This window comes from Orcinus orca, chromosome 7, assembly GCF_937001465.1.
Source record: "Orcinus orca chromosome 7, mOrcOrc1.1, whole genome shotgun sequence".
In the NCBI taxonomy this organism is placed as follows: Eukaryota; Metazoa; Chordata; class Mammalia; order Artiodactyla; family Delphinidae; genus Orcinus; species Orcinus orca.
Window position 1 is genome coordinate 21,488,367 of NC_064565.1, and position 24,635 is coordinate 21,513,001.

A 24,635-nucleotide genomic window follows, 5' to 3' on the forward strand; every position below is an offset into this window, starting at 1 on the left:
TACCATAAATTAGCATTCTAATAGTAATGGACACGTGGCTTGTTTTCATCTGGGGCTGCTAAGAACATTCTTGCACATGTCTTTTTTGAATATATATGCTGCTTTCTGTTGAGTATATATACCTAGGAATAGAACTTTTGGGTTATAGAGTAGGCATATATTTAGCTTTAGTAAACCTTGCCACAAAAGTTTTCCAAAATGATTTTACCAATTTACAATGCCATCAGCAATGTATGAGAATTTGTTGCACTATATCTTTACTTGATATTTCTAAGCTTGGGATTTTTTGGAATAATTTTTATGAGTGGATACATTTAATTTTAACTATCTGAGCCAAGATGCTATTTGATTATAAACATTAGTATATTTGCAAGATTTTAATATGAACTGATTTTTTTCTGGAATTCAACTATTGCATAAATGTAGGGAAGACTGTATCGTACTGTATTTTAAACTTTGCCAAAAGATGTTCATTCTATCAGAAAATCGTATCATTGATGGCAACATCATTCATGGTCCTTGAGTCTGTAATAAAAGCAACATACTCGTATCAGTTTGCATTTGTAGTTGCCATATTCACAATAATTCCATGTAAAAAAATGACTATACAGGGGCTTCCCCAGTGGCACAGTGGTTGAGAGTCCGCCTGCCGATGCAGGGTACACAGGTTCGTGCCCTGGTCTGGGAGGATCCCACATGCTGCAGAGCAGCTGGGCCCGTGAGCCATGGCCACTGGGCCTGCGCGTCTGGAGCCTGTGCTCCACATTGGGAGAGGCCACAGCAGTGAGAGGCCCGCGTACCGCAAAAAAAAAAAAAAAAAAAAAAAAAAAAAAACGACTATACAAGGAAAAACTGACCCTAAATGACACATTAGGCCAGATGGACTTAGTAGATATATAGAGAACTTTCCATCAAAAACAGGAGAATACACATTTTTTTTCAAGGGCATATAAATCATTCTCTGCAATAGATTACATGCTAGGCCACACACAAAAGTTTCAATAAATTTAAAAAGATTGATATCTTATCAAGCATCTTTTCCAACCACGGTGGGATGAGACTAGAACTGAACTATAAGAAAAACAAACAAAAAATCACCCAAAAGGGCAAGCTAAACACTATGCTACTAAACAAGTAATGGGTCACTGAAGTAATCAAAGAGGAAATCAAAAACACACTGGCAAATGAAAATGGAAACACAACAATCCAAAACCTATGGAATGCAGCAAAAGCAGTTCTAAGAGGGAAGTCTATAGTGATACAAGCCTACCTCAGGAAACAAGAAGAAAATCTCAAAAACCCTAACCTTGCAGCTAAAGGAACTAGAAAAAGAAGAACAAAACAACCAACCAACCAAAACCCAAGTTAGAAGAAGGAAAGAAATAATAAAGATCAAAGCAGAAATAAATGAAATACAGACTGGAAAAAAAATAACAGTAGAAAAGATCATTGAAACTAAGAACTGGTTCTTTGAAAAGATAAACAAAATTGATAAAACTTTAGCCAGATTCATCAAGAAAAGAAGAGAGAGCCCAAATCAGTAAATTCAGAAATGAAAGAGGAAAGTTACATCTGACACCACAGAAATACAAATGATCATAAGAAATTACTACAAACAAATATAATAAAATGAACAACCTAGAAGGAATGGACAAACTCCTAGAAATGTACAATCTCCCAATACTAAATCAGAAAGAAATAGAAAATATGAACAGACCAATTACCAGTAACGAAATTGAATCAGTAATAATAATAATAGTAATAATAAAAACTTCCATCAAACAAAAGTCCAGGATGAAGACAGGTTCACAGCTGTCTATGAATAAATGATAAATTCTACAGAACAATTAAAGAAGAGTTAACACTTAATCTTCTCAAATTATTCCAAAAAATTGAAGAGGAAAGAATGCTTCTGAACTCATTCTACTAGACCATCATATCCCTGATACCACAATCAGACAACAAGACCACAAAAAAGAAAATTGCAGGCCAGTAACACTGATGAATGTAGGTGCAAAACTCCTCAACAAAATATTAGCAAATCAAATCCAACAGTACATTAAAAGGATCATATACCATGATCAAGTGGAATTTATCACACAGATGCAAGGATAGTTCAATATCCACAAATCAATCAATGTGACACCACATTAACAAACTGAAGAATAAAAATCATATGATCAACTCAACAAATGTAGAAAATACTTTTGACAAAATTCAACATTCATTTATAACAAAAACTCTCAACGAAGTAGGTATACAAAGAACATATCTCAAGATAATAAAGGGTGTATATGACAAGCTCACAGCTGACATCATGCTCAACAGTGAAAAGATGAAAGCATTTCCCCTAAGATCAGGACCAAGACAAGGATGCCCACTCTCACCACTTTTATTTAACACAGTATTAGAAGTCCGAGCCACAGCAATCGGACATGAAAAAGAAATAAAAGGAATCCAAATCCAAAGGAAGAAGTAAAACTGTCACTGTTTGCAGATGACATGATATTATACATAGAAAATCCTAAGGACACCACCAAAAAACTGTTAGAACTAATAAATGAATTCAGTAAAGTTGCAGGATGCAAAATTAATATGCAGAAATCTGTTATATTGCTTCACACTAACAATGAACTATTAGAAAGAGAAATTAAGAAGACAATCCCACTTAAAATTGCATAAAAAGAATAAAATACCTGGGAAAAATCTAACCAAGAAGGTAAAACACTTGTACTCAGAAAACTATAAGACATTAGTGAAATAAATTAAATATGACACAAATAAATGGAAAAAGATATACAGAAAGTGTCCTACATATGAACCTTCAAGTTGCGAACTTTCAAAGATGCAAACATGCATTCGCATGTACAATCATGTAAGTTCATGTGTCAGGCATACATTGTCACATGCATGCATCCTCTACAAGTGGTTGTGCTTTTGTGTACTTGACTGTACAGTACTGTATACAGTACAGTATCTTTATTTCAAGCCCAAGATGTCCAGAAGCAAGAGTAAACACAGCGGTGATGTGGCTGCTCCTGCTAAGAAGTGCCAAGAGATAACAATGGAAACAAAAGTGAAAATAATTGACAGAGTGGAGCAAGGCAAAAAAGATGGTAGAACCTTTACACACAGTTTGTTCACTATTTTCGTGGATTTGAGAAGGTGGATGAGGAGTCCAAAGAGGTCTACAGCAACTTAGTGACCCTCAGCGAGAAGCTCCTCAAGAGGAGGATTTCATCCAGCTCCTTACTGTGCAACACAAGGAGCTTACTAATGAAGACATGATGGAATTGGAGGCAGAGAGAAAGGACAAAGAGAGACAAGAGTAAGAAGAAGTAACTGAAGAATCGGAGAGATTCACAATGCAGGAAATGGCAAGGGGATTTTCTTTATTTGAGGAGGCCCTGTTAGTTTTTGAGGCACAGGACCCAAAAGTAGAATGGTACATGAAGATTGCAGCAATCCAGTGCTACTGTGTCAGCTATGATGAGAAAAAAAGAGCTACTACCCAGACATCACTGGATTGTGTTTTCAAAAGGGTAGATAGAATTGAATCCAGCAAGGAACCAGAACCTGTGCCATCAACGTCAGACATGAGTGAAATTGAAGTTGCCCTCCATTTCATATTGCTGATGATCCTTCAGCTCTACCATCTCCCACCTCCTCTCCCTCCTCTGGCCAGTAACTCTTCTTGCCTGTTCACTCAATGCCAGCCCCTGTATGCCAGCTGTTGTACTGTACTACTGTATTTTTCAAGGTACTGTACTGTAAGATTAAAAATGTTTTCTTTATTTTTTGTGTTTGTTTGTTTTTTATGTATTATTTGTGTGAAAAGCATTATAAACCTATTACAGTACAGTACCATATAGTTGATTGTGTTAGTTGGGTACCTAGGCTAACTTCGTTGGACTTACAAACAAGTTGGGCTTACAAATGCATTGGACTTACAAACTCACTCTTAAAATAGAACTCGTTCACATGTAGGGAACTTACTGTACTGTGCTCATGGACTGGAAGAATTAATATTTCTATAATGACCACATTCCCCAAGACAATCTACAGATTCAATGCAATTCATATCAAAATACCAAAGGCATTTTTCACAAAACAAGAAAAAATAATTCCAAAATTTATATGGAAACACAAAACACTCCAAACTGCCAAAACAATTTTGAGAAAGAACAACACTGGAAGCATTATGCTCCCTGATTTAAAACATACTACAAAGCTGCAGTTATCAAAACAGTATGGTACTGGCACAAAAACAGACATATAGGTTAATAGAACTGAACAGAGCCTGATATATATATGGTCAACTAATCTATAACAAATGAAGTAAGAATATATAATGGGGAAAAGACAGCCTCTTCAATAAATGGTGTCAAAAAAACTGGACAGCTACATGCAAAAGAATAAAACTGGACTGCTATCTCAAACCATACACAAAAATAAACTCAAAGTGGATTAAAGACATACGTGTAAGACCTGAAACCATAAAACTCCGAGAAGAAAACAGGCAGTACACTATTTGACATCATTCTTAGCAATAGTTTTCTGGATATGTCTCCTCAGGCAAGGACATTAAAAGCAAAAATAAGCAAATGGGACTACATCAAGCTAAGAAGGTTTTGCAGAGAAGGAAACACATATAGATGGCCAACAGACACATGAAAAGATGCTCAAAACACTAATCATCAGAGAAATGCAAATCAAAACCACAATGAGATATCACCTCACACCTGTCAGAATGGCTATCATCAAAAATATAACAGATAACAAGTGTTGAATAGGGTGTGGAGAAATTGGTGGGAATGTAAATTGGCATAGTCACTATGGAAAACATTATGGAGGTTTCCAAAATTTACAAGCAGCTCATGCAACTCAATAACAAAAAAACAAACAACCTAATCCAAAAATGGCCAGAAGACCTACATAGACATCTCTCCAAAGAAGATATACAGATTGCCAACAAACACATGAAAGAATGCTCAACATCATTAATCATTAGAGAAATGCAAATCAAAACTACAATGAGGGGCTGCCCTGGTGGCGCAGTGGTTGAGAGTCCGCCTGCCAATGCAGGGGACACGGGTTCGTGCCCCGGTCCGGGAAGATCCCACATGCTGCAGAGCAGCTAGGCCCATGAGCCATGGCCACTGAGCCTGCGCGTCCAGAGCCTGTGCTCCACAACGGGAGAGGCCACAGCAGTGAGAGGCCTGCGTACCGCAAAAAAAAAAAAAAAAAAAAAAAAAAAAACTACAATGAGATATCATCTCACACTGGTTAGAATGGCCATCATCAAAAAATCTAGAAACAAAATGCTGGAGAGGGTGTGGAGAAAGGGAACACTCTTGCACTGCTGGTGGAAATGTAACTGGATACAGCCACTATGGAGAACAGTATGGACGTTCCTTAAAAAACTACAAATAGAACTACCATATGACCCAGCAATCCCACTACTGGGCATATACCCTGAGAAAACCATAATTCAAAGAGTCATGTACCAAAATGTTCATTGCAGCTTTATTTACAATAGCCAGGAGATGGAAGCAACCTAAGTGTCCATCATTGGATGAATGGATAAAGATGTGGCACATGTATACAATGGAGTATTACTCAGCCATAAAATGAAACAAAACTGAGTTATTTGTAATGAAGTGGACGGACCTAGAGACTGTCATACAGAGTGAAGTAAGTCAGAAAGAGAAAAACAAATACCATATGCTAACACATATATATGGAATCTAAGAAAAAAAAAAAAAGGTCATGAAGAACCTAGGGGTAAGACGGGAATAAAGACACAGACCTACTAGAGAACGGACTTGAGGATATGGGGAGGGGGAAGGGTAAGCTGTGACAAAGTGACAGAGTGACATGGACATATATACACTACCAAACGTAAAATAGCTAGTGGGAAGCAGCCGCATAGCACAGGGAGATCAGCTCTGTGCTTTGTGACCACCTAGAGGAGTGGGATAGGGAGGGTGGGAGGGAGGGAGATGCAAGAGGGAAGAGATATGAAAACATATGTACATGTATAACTGATTCACTTTGTTATAAAGCAGAAACTAACACACCACTGTAAAGCAATTATACTCCAATAAAGATGTTAAAAAAAATTAAAAATAAAAAATATATAAAAAAATTTTTTTAAATTGAAAATAGAACTACCATAAGATCTAGCAATTCCACTTCTGGGCATTTTTCTGAAGAAAATAAAAATACTAATTTGAAAAGATATACACACCCCTATGTTTATTGCAGCACTATGTACAAAGGCCAACATACATAAGCAAAAGTGTCCATGGATAGATGAATGGATAAAGAATTGCAAAAGAATATATAATTTTCTGTATGTATCTATGGAATATTACTCAGACATGAAGAATAATGAAATCTTGCCATTTGTGAGAATATGGATGGACCTAGACGGTATTATGCTAAGTGAAATAAGTTAGGCAGAGAAAGACAAATACCATATGATCTCACTTACACGTGAAATCTAAAAACCAAATGAACAAACGTAAGAAAACAGAAATAGAGGCAGAGATACAGAGAATGAACAGGTGGTTGCTAGAGCGGAAAGAGGTTGGGAGATGAGTGAAATATGTGAGGAAGTTTAAGAAGTACAAACCTCCAGTTTCGAAACAACTAAGTCACAGGGATGAAACGTACAACATGGGGAATATAGTCAATAATATTGTAATAATTTTGTATGATGACAGATGGCAACTAGACTTATGGCGATCATTTTGTAATGTACAAAATATTGAATCACTGTGATGTGCACATGAAACTAACATAATGCTGTAGATCAATTATACTTAAATTTTTTAAAAAAGAAAAGAAAAAATGACTATAGAAATGACTATTCATTACATGTCCTAGTGTTTATTCCTGTGCATATCTGAGTATTTATAGATTGGGATATATATTATTTCATCGGAAATCCTTTTTCTTTCATTATTTTTTATATTACAGTTAAGACATTATAATGATACTTTTAATTAGTGTGTGGTTAGCTTATTATATACACACATTTATATCTATATTTCAGGATAGTAAAGAGGACTTCACAAAATATTTCTTATAAAAATGCTATGATGGTTAGATAGGGTCAAGTTTCTCCAACAAAAAAAACTGTCCCTTTGAATTGCAAATCATTTGAGGGTAATGAAATAAGGGGGAAAAACTGGGATGTCCAAGGAAATCCTGTGAATCAGTGTTTTTTGAAAAAAATAATAATAATCCAGGCTATTGGTAGCACACAGCACCCAGCCGCTTCATCCATTTTCAGGTCTCGATTATCCTCTGCCACACTTATCATCCTTTCCAATTTATCCAAAAGAACACATGGCACTGTGTGGACAGGAGTTTGAATAGCTCCTCCAAAATTAAGAATAATTGTCACCCTTACCCACTCACCAATCTGACTTCAAATATCTTTTTTAAACATTCACTTTTATGCTGCCAAAATGGTACCTCTTTAGAAACAGCATTTTATAAAAGTAGGACCTTGCTCTATTATAATCTCAGGACTTGTTCCATGACATTAGAGACAGAGGTGATATGATGTCTTTAAACCTTCTACATGGCTCTTCACCAGTAACTGCTTTGCCAAAACACTTTCTCTTTCTTAAAAAAAAAATATGTACTAAATATTCTTAACTCACTTTAAATAGCTATGCCCATGGAAAATCTGACTGATGTAACATAGACAATATGGGCTGCAGGTAAATCCATTAGTCCTAGAAAATGATCAATGAGCTGAAGCCCTGGTGAAGATTTTATTAATTTGGTTATCATGGCTGGGTGATCCCCATGCAGGTATATATAGCCTCAAAATTTCCAACAAGAGAGATCAAGAGGAATCAATGTAAGCAAAACAGATGTTACAGCCACAGAAGCTCATTAATCATTTGGGGTCATGTGATTTTCTTAATATATAAACCTCAGTTGTACAGAATGAAATAAACCCCCAAACCTTCAATTGACCAGGAACTTTTCTGTATTTGATTTTAGAGACAGAAAAAGCTTAATTTCCTACAAAATAAGCAAACAAAACAAGGAAAAATTAGCAGTGAGATTTTCTGCCAGTGACAAGAATGAAGAAATCAGGAGGCATGCTTTTCAAATTAATACATAATACAAAACTAGGAACAAGAGCTAAAACACTAACAGAATTGGGATCCAAACTGGTCCTGACAAGCTGAAACTCTGGACCAGTGTTCTCAACTCTGCACGTTGTCATCAGCTGAGGAGCTTTAAAAGTCCAGCCATGCTTGGGATCTACCCTCAGAGATTCTAATTGAATTAGTCTGGGTCAAGGCTCAGGCATCAATAGTTTTTAAATGCTCCCCAGAGGATTCTAAAGCACAGTCAAGGTTGAGACCTCTGCTTTAGATCATGTCAAGGTTCACTCTGATAAAGGGTCAGATGCTGTGATTGTCAGCAGTGGTAGGCAGGTGACTGCGAGAAAAGTGACACAGTGCAAGCCTAACTGCTGTCTTAGAATAGAAAAAAGGAATATTCAAAGAGAGACATAGCTAAAATCCATGAGTAACAGTAATGGATAAAATCATTGACTGGTTCCTACATGCCAGGCACTGAGCTGAGGTGCAGAAACATGAGAATAGTACGTTTACCACATATAAACAGAAAGATGAATAGATAAAGAGATAGGTAGGTAGGTAGGTAGATAGGTAGGTAGATACATGAGCATACATGGCAAATTTGGTGAAGAGGTCCAAGAAATTAGATGATAGTTACCTCTGGAATGTGGGGTTAAAGGAAGATTTATTTTTATTATATAATTGTATAATCATTTGAACTTTTTTTCATTTTTACTAAGTGTGCGTGTCATTGTCATGAAGATATTTAGAATATTTAAATAATAGCAATTTCTGATCTCGAGGACTGGGTTTTTTTCCACTGTGTCCCCCAACTCAAGCCATCTGTTTCCCCTCGCTGATAAAAATAATCAGGATTTTTTGGATAATCCCCTTTGTTCACTGCTCATTTGCTACACACATCTAAACTGAGCTCTACTAATTAGCAATAGACCCCAGTAATTTTAACTGACTCTGGGATTGGTACTTGCTGAAGGTTAGACAAGTTCAGATCAATTGGCAACATTCTGCCATAGAAAATAGCAGCTTGGGAGTAACTGGGATATAGTTATAGATACATTTGGGGCTTTACAGTTATGCTGTAAATATGTGGGATTAGTGGATGTGCTAGAAAAAAGCCTGTGACTGCTGTGAGGAAAGACGATAGGGATAAAATAAAATTTGCGTTAGCTTGCAAGCTCTCCTCTTTTTGTAGCTCCCTTGGGTTGCCAAAGCTCTACAGAACTTTTAGCTCTCCATTCTATTGATCAGGTCTGCCTTTGGTGTTCTCTTTAAACATACATCCCCAGAGCAGAAATGGCGGGGGGGGGGGGGGGAGCAGAGGAGGCCTAGAGTCTCTCCTCCCAACCATACACACATAATCCTCCGCTCAGAAGCACCCGATGTTCTAACTACCTGCCAGCAAGGCAGCACTTTCCTTTCATATAGAGGACAAAGCACCAGACTGAGGAAGAAGAATACCTGGGATCTGGCGCTAATTTTAGTGTGTAGTTGTCTAAGCGTAGGCTACTGTATGGTCAGGCCACTCAAGGTGGCTGCTCCCTTGTTCTCTGTACACACCCTACTCATGTGACTGAACTTCCCTCTTAATCATAGAGCCTAATCAGTAAATACCTACATATTGCCTCCAGCCCCAAATAGTGATTGCTCTAATCTTTAGAACAGAACTATCTACTATGTTAGTCCATCAAAGGGTGTGCCCCTCTGCTGGTTTCCCTGGTAACCCATAAGCCAACTTAATGTCAACTCCATTTGTAACTGGTAACCTCCCTCTCCCCGGGGAGTGAAGACTGCTATCAATACTATGTCCTGCCTGTCATCTGTCACACATGGTGGAGTGTTGCTCCAGGACCTTGCTTCAGATAGGTAAGCTCCCCCATCCATTAAACCACTGATGTCTCTGTTGCTGACTCTGGGCTCTTTCTTAGGTCTTGAGGCTGGGCCGGCACAGGGCCGGCAGGTCTGCAGGGTGCAACCCAATAGCTACTCACTCCACCTATGAAAGGAGGAAGCTTGGAAGGATAGGTTCAACTTTTAGCTGTGTTGTACATCTCTGGATGGTGCTTATATTTAGTAAAACATAAGCCTTCATGATGCTAGCTAATGTATTCCCAGCTTCAGTTTACTTGAAAGCAGTAGCCTATAAAATCTAGACCCAGAAGACAGAAATAATGTAGACTGCCATGCAATCCAGGCACCAAATATCATCACACAAAATGGCTTTCTGTATGCATCAACCAATCAATTTCTCTTCTCAATTGTCCACTTGGCCTGGACAGTTAGAGATAGAGATTCAAATCATTGCAGTGTCCTTGTTGCCACAATAAAACTTGGTGTTGTATTCCAAATACTGAATGTTCTAGTTACACAAAACTAGAGGGTTTTACAGGTGCATGCTCAGATTTATCCGAGAGCACGTGTAATGAATAACACTGCAGAAATATGGAAGCTGCCTTAGGACCCTAACTTTACATTCTACAAGGAAAGTGTAAAAGAGAAATCAAGTTCCTGTTTTCAAACAAGAAATCTTAGTGTTTTTCCAGTTTTCCTTCTAAAATGACAGTTTATAATTTAGATTAAAAGCCATCTGAGATGGAATTATTTTAATGACTTGACTAGAAGAGTGATGGTTTATTGAAAAGACAATTAATATGGAAAAATCAATTTTATTCTTGAGAAAACAAGTATCAATGAATCCCTGTTCATGCATTTCAACAAAATTGTATTTAAGTTTTTCTACAAGAGAAATCATTACCAATCAAATGGATTTTAGTTTCCAAAATTTTATTAGAAGTATCATCATTTTTTATCCATCCTCTGACCCAGAGGAGAAAGAGAAAGCTAAAATGGGATCAAAGGAAAAGTCAGATTTTGATTTACAACTCATAATTTCTGAGCAGATGTACAAATCCAGCTAAAGTGTTTAATCAATACAGAGTAATTAAAAATGTTATAGAATGCTTTCACCTAAAAGTAATGCTTAAGCTAACTTGTTAAAAAATAAAAAATTAAAAAAGAAAAAAAAGCTGTCTCTCTTTAGCATGTATTTTTCTAAATCTAATGCCCAAGACATTGCATCAAATTTAACCTGCTTCTCTAAATTTTTTTGAAGAGGCTGCATAAAATAAAAGAATAAATATTCAAAAATAGCAGCCTAAGTATTTACAGGCAGATTTGTGGGACTTTGAATGGACATTTCAAGAGCCTCTGTCCTTGCACTGAAAAGCCCATATTTCACTTGGACTTATCAAAGGAAATCAACAACTGTTGGGAATATCTCAGTCAATTTCCAGGTATAAGGTACTAAATCAGAAGTGTCCAGTTTTTGCTATGCTGATGTTTGGAAATTAGCCTCTTTAGTTCAGAAATAGAAAATTAAGAAAGTATTTGGCCTAAGTCAATAAGCTCATGAAGGGTACAAATGAAATAAAAATGAACCAGGTCATTAAATCTGTAAGGTAGTCCCTTGAAGTTTAGAGATGCCAGTTAGGATGGCTAAAAGGAAGCACAGTTTTGAACAGTCAATAGCAAGTATACCAGGCCGATGGGTCTAATAAGAAAAATTATAAATCGTTTCTATAAGCACTAGACTAATGTATAGATGATTCGGCCTCAAGTAGTTATTAGGGGAAGTTGGTGATGCTTTTTAGATCAACAGCAGTAGTTATGCCAGGTGTCTGACAAGTGAGTTTTTCATTTACTCCTCACAAAAACTCTGTGAGGAGTAAATGAATAGCAGCTATTCCTATCTTTAATTCACAAATTATAAGGAGAAGATCAAAAGGTTAAGTAAATTGCCCTAGGTTAACCATGAATGATGGATCTGGGACTTGAACCCAATTCGATTTGATTCTAGAGCCCATGAACTTTCTTTTAAGCTGAGATATCTTTCAAAGACAAAAGACATCTCTGACACACAAAATACTTGCTGGGGTCACTATCAGATACATAATTATCCACTGCCACTGTAATACTACGATAACGAAAACCTTAAATCCTTGCTAGCATAAAATAAAAAACATGTATGTTGTCCACTAATCTATGGGTCAGCTGAGAAGCGCTGCTGATCTTGGCTGAGTTTGGCCAAACTAACCTAGTTTTGTTTGTATGTCTGTGGTCAGCTGGAGACTGGCTAGTCTAGAATGTTCTCAGGTAGGATGATTGTCTCTCTTCCACATAGTCATTTGTCCTCCAATAAGATAGCTTGGGCTTGCTTTCATGACAAAGATTGTTCTAAAAAAGGAAATGGAAGCAGATTAGGTCCCTGGAGGCCTAGGTTCAGAACTAGCACACTGACATTTGCACGTATTTTATTGACCAACACAAGTCAAAAAGTCAATCCAGATTCAACGAATGAGGAAATAGATGTGACTTCTTGATAAGGAAGACCTGCAAAATCACATTGCAAAGGGCATATACAAGAAGGGGTAAAGAATTCAAACCATTTTTTCAGTCAATCTACCACAACAATGCAGAGATGAAAAGAACAGCTGTGTAGATCAAGATTGGTTTCTCACAATTTATTTATTCATTCAACAAATATTAATTGAACCCTCTCCTGGTTCAGGCTCCTTATAGGTACTGAGAATTCCAGGGGTGAATGAAACAGATAAAAATTCCTTCCCAAATGAAACTTACATTCTAATGAGGGATACAAGCAGTATTCAAAATAAATAACTAAAATAACTAGCATATATATATTAGTGTGCTAAGGCTGCGTCAAAAAAAATCACAGAACTGTATTTTCTCACAATTCTGGAGGCTGGAAGTCCAAGATCAAGATGTCTGCATATTTGGTTTCTCCTGACATCTCTCTTCCTGGCTTTCAGACGGCTGTTCTTCCTGCTATTTGCTCACATGCCTGTTCTCTATGTGTGTGCCTGCCTCTCTGGTGTCTCTTCCTTGATTCTCATAAGGACACCAGCCATGTTGCACTGGATTAGGGCCCCACTTTTATGACCTCATTTAACCTTAATGACCTCTTTAAAGGCCTTTCTCCAAATACATTCATGTTGGGAATTAGGTCTTCAGCATAAGAGTTTTGGAGAGACATAATTCAGTCCGAAATAATATATTAGAAGTTAAAAACAGCAAAGTAAATAAAAAGCAGGAAGCAAAATATAAACTGTTGGGTGAGGGTAAAATTTTAGATAGAATAGGCAGAGCAGTCTTCACTGAGAATATGACATTTGAATAGCGGAGCTGACCGTGTGAATATTAGGGGAAGAACATTTCAGGCAGAGGGAACAATAATTAAAGAGCCTCAAAGAGCCTCAGGGCAGCGCCTTCTGGTTGTAGAGGGACAAGGCTTTAGAGGTCTGGCAGTGGAGACAGCATCTGAGTGCATGCAGAGGTGGAGAGGTAAAGTGATTTAGATCAGACATAGTGAGGACTTTGGCTTTTACTCAGAGGTGTAATGAGAAACTATTGGAGGCTCAGGAGCAGGAGATTTCTATAACTTAATTCACACTTTTAACAGGGTTTTCTGACTGTTTTAACTATACTGTTGAGAATAACTTACGTGATCAGTTCAAAGGAGGGGTTAGGTGGTGGCATGGACCATATGGTACCAGTAAGGTTGGGGAAAACTGGTTGAATTCTAGTTACATTTAGAACTTAGGGGCTACAGGACAGGCTAATGGATCAAGTGTGGACTGTGACAGAAAGAGAGATGGCAAAGAGGATGCTAAGAATTTTGGCCTGGGTAATTTGGAAGAACGGAATTACCATTAACGAAGATAGGGAAGACTATAAAAGTAGGCACAGGAGGAATCATTTTTATTTGCTTGTTTAATTATTTGTTTGTTTTTATTTGATTGATAAGAATATCAAAAGCTCAATTTTGGACATCTAACTTTGGATGACTGTGTAAGGAATCCCCAAAACCATCCCTAGCTTCAAATATTCAAGGGAAGAGCTAACTGAATGTAGCATATAGTTGTACACAAAGTTAGGATTTATTACAGCAAAAGGGTACAAAGCAAATTCAGCAAAAGGAAAAGACACACAGAATGAAGTTTGGAGAAACCAGGCACACATTTGCAAGAGTCCTCTCCCAGTGGAAACAGAGGACAGGCTCAATTCCTACAGCAACAAGCTGTGGGAAACACATGCAAAATATGTGTATGAGGAAAGCTCATTAGAGACTTGGTGCCCAACATTTTTATCAGAGACTGGTCATGTAGGCATCCTCTGCCTAGCATTCACCAAAGTCCCAGACTTCCCGAAGGAAAGCACGTGTTCAGCATAAGCCACACTGTTTGCACAGTTTAGACACAGTGAGCCATTCTTATTGGTTAACTGTTGATTGGGAACACTCATTCTGAGGGTCAAGTTCCCAGATGCCAGCCAACAGCTAACCTTACAAACAAACTTTTCTAAGGACAGCAGTCTCAGCCTTGCTGTGTTAACTCCATTGTCAGACCTCTTTTCTGCACAACGACCTTTGGACATCTTAGTGTAGATGTCAAGTAGGCAGAGGTCTATATAGACCTTGAATTCAGAGGAAAACTCTGAGCTGAAGATGCAAATTTGTGAATCATCAGCATGAAGATGATATTTAAATTAATGAGACTAGATAATGTCCCCTAGGAAGTAAAACAATAGAAGTCCATGAACTGAGCTCAGGGCTCTCTAACACTTAGAGGTCAGAGAGATAAGAAGAAACAAGCCGGGGAGGGGGCAGGGGAGGGCAGAGAAAGAAAAGAAAACAAACCAAAAAAAAAAAAAAACAACTGAGAAGGAATAGGTAGAAGTAGAAAGATAAGAGGAGAAGCAGGAGACTAAGTCATCCTGGACGCAACATGAAGAAAGTGTTTGATAAACCACAACTCAAGTAAGATGAGAAGTGAGAAATGATGGCTGGATTACATTTTAATATAGAGAGATAATCCACACTACTTATTCAGAAATATTTGTGACATCTTTTCACTTCCCTACAAGGTCCTATACAAAGCCTGGAAGGTGATGGTTGGTCCATGAAAATAAAGAGAGCAAGCACAATCCCAGCACCACTCACTCTGACCCCATCAACCAGCCCTCACCTAGCACTTAGCAGAGAGCTACAGAGAAGGAAGTCTTGGGAGAATCTAGGACCAAGTGGGAGGAAAGCTATCTGCTTGTGAGCGAAGAATAATCCAACCAGTTAGAGAAGGAAGAGCCAAGATCCAAGCTACTGAATGACCTAATGCATGTAAATTGCTTAGTCTAGTGCCTGGCACTGTAAATACTACTGTGTTTGTCATCATCACCAACAACAAAACCATCAGTATTATCCAAGACTGATCTAGTTACAGCAAATCTCACAAAAAAGGAAGTGAAGCATAGTATAATTTATACTTCCAAGATTTTCAAGGACCAGATAGGGTCTTCTTATTCCAGACCAAATCTCCTAAATACCCTACACTTATTCTAATGCCCTGAAATGACTTATACCATATCCTTTTAAAGAAATGTACTTCCCTTTTTTATCCTGATTTCTGCCCATTTTTAAAGTCCCAGGTATATTTGTACATTGGCCTGATTAAGATTTATCCTTTGGACGATTTAAAATAATATGAGTGCTTCCTTAAACATTGCACCTTAGGTGCCTCACTCACTTACTCACTTCATTCTAATCCCAATCTCAACTGGGACTTAAGTAATGCTTAATTAGTGCACAATTAATGGTAGGTATTAGAATGATAAATGAAAGAACTAACTAAAGAATTGGGACCATCCACTGGAATTGTTTTTTCCTTCCGTCTCTCTCTGTCTCCCTCTCTTTCCGTCTTACTCTTTCTTTTCCTCTGGTTTTTTTTTTTAAGGATTTATCCAGCATTGACCTTGAGCAATCAAGTCAATTAAGAATCACTATAAAAAATAACATATTTTAGAACAATTATTTGGAAACTGTGGGTTGCAACTCATTAGTGGATTGTAACATCTTTTTAATGACTTATTAATGCAATAGAATGGAATAGTTTACACTTGGCTAGTCTAGAAGAAAAATGAAAAGATAAAAAAATATACGACAGTGCATTTTATGGAGTAAAAGTAAAAATTGCTTCTTGAAGTTTTGTATGTGAGTGTGTGTGTTTCTGTGAGTGTGTGTGTTTCTCTCTATGTGTTTCTGTGTGTGTGTACTAGGCAGCAAGGAAAAAAGTATTTCATATGTTTGATCATGGTCCAAAACATTCCAGAAACACACTCTAGAGAAACTGCCACAAATGATATTTCATAAGCAGAAGACCATTGTCTTTATTAGTCTAAACTGAACTCACAAAGAAATAATAAACATACAGGTTTTATTCTGTGATTTTCACACAGGTTCTGAAAGCTGCAGAAAGCCCCACTGTATGAGGTCTCATCCAGCTGATGCTACAACGCAGGACTGTGCAGGCAATTTCAAAATGCATAATTTGTTCCTTTTATTGTCTGGATGGGAGATGGTGAATACTTTCAATCCATAACAATAGACTTAACATTTGTATTCAAACCTCAGTGGATCCTCATGATTTTTAGCAGCATTTGGGGACATCTTGGGTATGATTATTACATTGTCTGGCTGGAAACACAATTTGAAGTTTGGAAGGAAACATATGCCAAATCAAATTCCCTAACAGGAGGCTCACTAGACATTAATTTTGCAAATCAGACTTTGTACAGTATCAAGCAGACCCAAGAGCTCTTAGGAAGCCAGAGGTTAAGAAAGATCACAGAGTTCCAGACCAAATGTCCAAGAACTATTCCTCCAAAGATTGCTTCCTGGAAGTCTCAGATTCATCTAACTTCAAGTTTACAAACTGAAGTCCAGGTCAAAATGAGGGTTGCTATTGTGTTTTGTGGAGCTGATACAATTAGTTATAAGTTGGAGACAATATTTTAAAACTGAGTGATTTTAAATAGAATCTATATGCCTAGCCTCTCTTGAAAAACTCAGAATATACGGCAGCGGGGCTGACATTTCATTATGGGTCTCTATAGCAGCTGCCTTTTTTGTACAGGCAAACCTTCTCCAGCTTTTCAGTGTCAGCATATGCACCTACATCTGCTTCAGTCACTTCTTTTACCTGCCTGGTCCCATGAACATTTTAATTTGTCATTCATAATCTAGCAATACGTATCTAATTAGAGTAGATCATCTGGAAACAGATATGGGTACTGTCAGAGGGGTGAAGCGTGGAAGCTAATTTAGTCACCAGTTTTTACATTTGCCCTATTTCTTCTCCTAAGCACATCATTTCCTGTTCATTACAGTTGCTCAGTAAATGACTGCTGATAACTGTTTTACAGATAAACACGGTGTACAGCAATGAAAATCAGAAAGCCAAGTGTCTGGCAAAGAGGAACCTTGGCAAATATCTTAGTAGTCCCCTTCCCACTCGAAAACTTCCACCACCTATTACCTTAAATTTTCATGCCACTTCTCTGTTAATCTCAAAAAAGATCCAGATGTGTAATTATTTTTAGGTGCTGTAGTTCAAAGATATTCAAGGAGCCCAAGTTACAATGTTAGACTGATGTCTCGCAAATGCTCCATTGGTACTTCCGAACTGGAAGCTTGTATCCATGCTCTTCAGTCTAGAAGTCACTTCCTTTATTCCCTTACTCAGTTCAAACCCACCTCAGCCACACTGCTTTCTAGTCCTGAGGCCTCTACTGACTCTCTCTTCTCTGGGTTATGAGTGCTCTTCCTGCCTTTCCATTCTTAGCTGGGGAGTGAGTGCTCACTATAAACTATCCTTCTTGATTGTCCTTTCTGCAATAATCCATCAAATAAATATTAATTTAACATTTGTAAGACAGTGCATAATCACGGTCAGGTTTATAATGTGTATAAAATCCAGTCCTTACCTTTATGGAAATAACATCCAACTGTATAGACCACCCAGTATTCCCCAGTTACCATTCAGAATTGAGCACATATAGGTTCTAAGAAAATGCCTATTAAATAAATTGTTGAGCAGAGAAAAGAGTGAAGGAGCATATGAGTAAATAAACAGACCGATGAACTCTGTGTCCTTTGGATTGCCCACACATTTACTTTTTGGAATTTTACATTTGCACCATGACGTGCCAGGCCACACTCACAACCATGAACTGCTCCAAATCTGAGAGTGTGCACCATGCTACTCTATTTCTGTAGCTTCCATGGTAACAAGAATAGTTCCAGAACAAGAAGAGAAAGACAGCCTGATATGGACAAAAAAGCATGAAGAATCAGGAATCCACAGACTGTTTCAGGGTCCAGAATCTGCTGTAATGGATGCATTTGACCATAAATCCCACGTGGGTGGCTAACTGGTCCACCTTAAAACTCAGTTTCCTCATCTGTAGAGTAATAAGGATGTGTTAGATCCAATCTCAGAATTCTTCCAGTAGTAACTTATGATCTTAATTAGAATTAGTCTTGGGAGAGGCTTTCTCTGAACTTTAAAGCAACAAAAAGAAATGATAAATCCTAATTTACAAAAAAGAAGAAGGAAAGAAAAAGAAAATTTTCACCACCATATTTGTTCTTGTTGATGTTGCTTTTGTTTTTCCCTATAGTTCCTTTTGCTCTATGGGGCTAATAACAATCAGAAAAAGGCTACCTTCATTAAGTTGCAAAAAAAAAATTATTCTCTTTCTCATGTTCCTTTATTTGATCAATCAGAATATGAGCTCGCTGCCTCCCGAACTGAATTTGGTGGACTTCTTTTAGAGTGTTTAAAAAATAGGAGAGATTTTGTTTTTATTTATTTAAACCAAACCTTGTTTGGGGGAGTTAACAGCAATTCTAGAAATCATCCTAGGATAACACTCATTATTTCATAAGAGATACGAAAGAGATAAAGTAGGGATTCTTAAACATTAGCAAGTTTCAGAATCACCTGGAAGACTTCTTAATACATGGATTACTAAACCCCACCCCACAGAATATTTCACTCAGCATTTCTGTGGCAGGACCAGATAAATGCATTTCTAACAAGTTCCCGCTGAGGCTCATGCTAGTGGCCACAGGACCATCGTTGACAACAGCTTTTCTATAATATAATGCTTCCCATTAAGGGAAGTTATTATTTGTAGCCCTAAAAGGCAAAGTCAGGATCTATAAACTAAAATGACTGAAATAGATAGATAGTCCCATATAGTTCAATATAACTAAAAAATTCAATAGCATTTAATTTCTGCAATAATAGAAAGGTCAGAAACTCTGCCGCCAACGACCCTGTCCCCACAGTGAGCCACATCCATGACCTGCCTCTGTAGGAGACCCACCAACACTAGCAGCCGTGTGGCTGACAGGGCCTTGGTGCTCCAGCCAGGTGTCAGGCCTGAGGTGGGAGAGCCGAGTTCAGGACATTGGTCTACCACACACCTCCCTGCCGCACGTAACATCAAATGGCGAGAGGGCTCCCAGAGATCTCCATCTCAATGCTAAGACCCAGCTCCACTCAAGAACCAGCAAGCTACAGTGCTGGACACCCCATACCAAACAACTAGCAAGACAGGAACACAACCCCACCCATTAGCACAGAGGCTGCCTAAAATCATAATAAGTTCATAAACACCCCAAAACACACCACCAGGCGTGGTCCTGCCCACCAGAAAGACAAGATCCAGTCTCATCCACCAGAACAAAGGCACTAGTCCCCCGCACCAGGAAGCCTAAACAACCCACTGAACCAACCTTACCCACTGGGTGCAGACACCAAAAACAATGGGAACTACGAACCTGCAGACTGTGAAGAGTAGACCCCAAACACAGTAAGTTCAACAAAATGAGCAGGAAGAGAACTACACAGAAGAGGAAGGAGCAAGGTAAAAACCCACCAGACCAAACAAATGAAAAGGAAATAGGCAGTCTACCTGAAAAAGAATTGAGAATAATGATAGTAAAGATGATCCAAAATCTTGGAAATAGAAGGCAGAAAATATAAGAAACGTTTAACAAGGACCTAGAAGAACTAAAGAGCAAACAAACAATGAAGAACAACACAATAAATGAAATTTAAAATTATCTAGAAAGAATCAATAGCAGAATAACTAAGGCAGAAGAATGAATAAGTGACCTGGAAGATAAAACAGTGGAAATAACTACTGCAGAGCAGAATAAAGAAAAAAGAATGAAAAGAATTGAGGACAGCATCAGAGACCTCTGGGACAACATTAAATTTACCAACATGCAAATTATAGGGGTCCCAGAAGGAGAAGAGAAAAAAAAGGGACTGAGAAAATATCTGAAGAGATTATAGTCGAAAACGTCCCTAATATGGCAAAGAAAAGTCAATCAGGTCCAGGAAGCACAGAGAGTCGCATACAGGATAAATCCAAGGAGAAACACACTAAGACACATATTAATCAAACTATCAAAAATTAAATACAAAGGAAAAATATTAAAAGCAGCAAGGGAAAAACAACAAATAACATACAGGGAATTACCCATAAGATTAACAGCTGATCTTTCAGCAGAGACTCTGCAAGCCAGAAGGCAATGGCAGGACATATTTAAAGTGATGAAAGGGAAAAATGTACAACCAAGATTACTTACTATACCCAGCAAGGATCTCATTCAGATTCCACAGAGAAATTAAAACCTTTAAAGACAAGCAAAAGCTAAGAGAATTCAGCACAACCCAACAAACTTTACAACAAATGCTAAAGGAACTTCTCTAGGCAGGAAGCAAAAGAGAAGGAAAAGACCTACAATAACAAACCCAAAACAATTGAGAAAATGGTAATAGGAACATACATATCAACAACTACCATAAATGTAAATGGATTAAATGCTCCAACCAAAAGACAAAGACTGGATGAATGGATACAAAAACAAGATCCGTATATATGCTGGGTACAAGAGACCCACTTCAGACCTAGAGACACATACAGACTGAAAGTGAGGAGATGGAAAAAGATATTCCATGCAAATGGAAATCAAAAGAAAGCTGGAGTAGCAATTCTCATATCAGACAAAATAGACCTTAAAGACTATTACAAGACACAAGGAAGGACACTACATAATGATCAAAGGATCAGTCCAAGAAGAAGAAACAACAATTGTAAATATTTATGCACCTAACATACGAGCACCTCAATACATAAGGCAAATGCTAACAGCCATAAACGGGGAATTGACAGTAACACAATCAGAGTAGGGGACTTTAACACCCCACTTTCACCAATGGACAGATCATCCAACATGAAAATAAATAAGGAAACACAAGCTTTAAATGACACATTAAACAATAGGGACTTAATTGATATTTAGAGTATATTCCATCCAAAACAACAGAATACACTTTCTTCTCAAGTGCTCATGGAACATTCTCCAGGATAGATCATACCTTGGGTCACAAATCAAGCCTTGGTAAATTTAAGAAAACTGAAATCGTATCAAATATCTATTCTGAGCATAACGCTGTGAGACTAGATATCAATTACAAGAAAAAAATCTGTAAAAAATACAAACACATGGAGGCGAAAAAATGCACTACTGAATAACCAAGAGATCATTGAAGAAATCTAAGAGGAAATCACAAAGTACCTAGAGACAAATGACAATGAAAACCAGACAGCCCAAAACCTATGGGATGCAGCAAAAGCAGTTCTAAGAGGGAAGTTTATAACAATAAAATCCTACTTCAAGAAAAAAGAAACATCTCAAATACACAACCTAACCTTACACCTAAAGCAAATAGAGAAAGAAAAACAAAAATAAACCAAAGTTAACAGAAGAAAAGAAATCATAAAGATCAAATCAGAAATAAATGAAAAAGAAATGAAGGAAACGATAGCAAAGATCAAGAAAACTAAAAGCAGGTTCTTTGAGAAGATAAACAAAACTGATAAACCATTAGCCAGACTCAGCAAGAAAAAAAGGGAGAAGACTCAAATCAACAGAATTAGAAATGAAAAAGAAGTAACAACTGACACTGCAGAAATACAAAGGATCATGAGAGATTACTACAAGCAACTCTATGCCAATAAAATGGACAACCTGGAAGAAATGGACAATACTTAGAAAAGCAGAACCTTCTGAGACTGAACCAGGAAGAAATAGAAAATATGAACAGACCAATCACAAGCACTGAAATTCAAACTGTGATTAAAAATCTTCCAACAAACAAAAGCTCAGGACCAGATGGATTCACAGGAGATTTCTATCAAACATTTAGAGAAGAGCTAACACCTATCCTTCTCAAACTCTTTCAAAATATAGCAGAGGAAGGAACACTCCCAAATTCATCCTATGAAGCCACCATCACCCTGATACCAAAACCAGACAAAGATGTCACAAAGAAAGAAAACTACAGGCCAATATCACTGATGAACATAGATGCAAAAATCCTTAACAAAATACTAGCAAAAACAGAATCCAACAGCATATTAAAATGATCATACACCATGATCAAGTGTTTGTTTTTTTTAACATCTTTATTGGAGTATAATTGCTTTACAATGGTGTGTTAGTTCCTGCTTTATAACAAAGTGAATCAGCTATACATATACATATACATATACCCCCATATCTCTTCCTTCTTGTGTCTCCCTCCTACCCTCCCTATCCCACAGCACTAGATGGGCACAAAGCACTGAGTTTCTCTCCTTGTGCTATGCGGCTGCTTCCCACGAGCTATTTTACAGTTGGTTGTGTATATATGTCCATGCCACTCTCTCAATTCGTCCCAGCTTACCCTTCCCCCTCCCCGTGTCCTCAAGTCCATTCTCTATGTCTGCATCTTTATTCCTGTCCTGCCCCTAGGTTCTTCAGAATCTTCTTTTTTTTTAGATTCCATATATATGTGTTAGCATGCGGTATTTGTTTTTCTTTCTGACTTACTTCACTCTGTATGACAGACTTTAGAACCATCCACCTCACTACAAATAAGTCGATTTCGTTTCTTTTTATGGCTGAGTAATATTCCATTGTATATATGTGCCACATCTTCTTTATCCATTCTTCTGTCGATGGACACTTAGGTTGCTTCCATGTCCTGGTTATTGTAAATAGACCTGCAATGAACATTGCGGTACATGACTCTTTTTGAATTATGGTTTTCTCAGGGTATATGCCCAGTAGTGGGATTGCTGAGTCATGTGGTAGTTCTATTTTTAGTTTTTTAAGGACCTCCATACTGTTCTCCATAGTGGCTGTATCAATTTATATTCCCACCAACAGTGCAAGAGGGTTCCATTTTCTCCACACCATCCCCAGCATTTATTGTTTGTAGATTTTTTTGATGATGGCCATTCTGACTGGTGTGCGGTGATACGTCATTGTAGTTTTGATTTGCATTTCTCTAATGATTAGTGATGTGGAGCTTTCTTTCATGTGTTTGTTGGCAATCTGTACATCTTCTTTGGAGAAATGTCTATTTAGGTCTTCTGCCCATTTTTAGAGTGGGTTGTTTGCTTTTTGTTATTGAGTTGCATGAGCTCCTTGGTTTTGTCATATATGGCCTTTATTATGTGGAGGTAAGTTCCCTCTATGCCTACCTTCTGGAGGTTTTTATCATAAATGGGTGTTGAATTTTGTTGAAAGCTTTTACTGCATCTACTGAGATGATCATATGGTTTTTCTCCTTCCATCTGTTAATATGGTATATCACATTGATTGATTTGTGTATATTGATGAATCCTTGAATTCCTGTGATAAACCCCACTTAATCATGGTGTATGATCCTTTTAAAGTGCTGTTGGATTCTCTTTGCTAGTATTTTCTCGAGGATTTTTGCATCTATGTTCATCAGCGATATTGGCCTGTAGTTTTCTTTCTTTGTGACATTTTTTTTGTTTTTTTTGCAGTACGCGGGCCTCTCACTGTTGTGGCCTCTCCCGTTGCAGAGCACAGGCTCCGGACACGCAGGCTCAGTGGCCATGGCTCACGGGCCTAGCCGCTCCTTGGTATGTGGGATCTTCCCAGACCAGGGCACGAACCCGTGTCCCCTGCATCGGCAGGCGGACTCTGAACCACTGGACCACCAGGGAAGCCCAGTCTATGTCTTTTGGTTGGAGCATTTAATCCATTTACATGTAAGGTAGTTTTTGATATGTATGTTACTATTACCATTTTCTTTACTGTTTTGGGTTTGTTATTTTAGATCTTTTCCTTCTCTTGTGTTTCCTGCCTAGAGAAGTTCCTTTAGCATTTGTTGTAAAGCTGGTTTGGTGGTGCTGAATTTTCTTAGCTTTTGCTTGTCTGTAAAGGTTTTAATTTCTCCATCAAATCTGAATGAGATTCTTGCTGGGTAGAGTAATCTTGGTTGCAGGTTTTTCCCTTTCGTCACTTTAAATATGTCCTGCCACTCCCTTCTGGATTGCACAGTTTCTGCTGAAAGATCAGCTGTTAACCTTATGGGGATTCACTTGTATGTTATTTGGTTTTTTTCCCTGCTGCATTTAATATTTTTCCTTTGTAGTTAATTTTTGATAGTTTGATTAATATGTGTCTTGGCATGTTTCTTCTTGGATTTATCCTGTATGCGATTAAGTAGTGTATTGTTTCACCACCATGTGTTTGGATTTTTTACAGATTTTTTC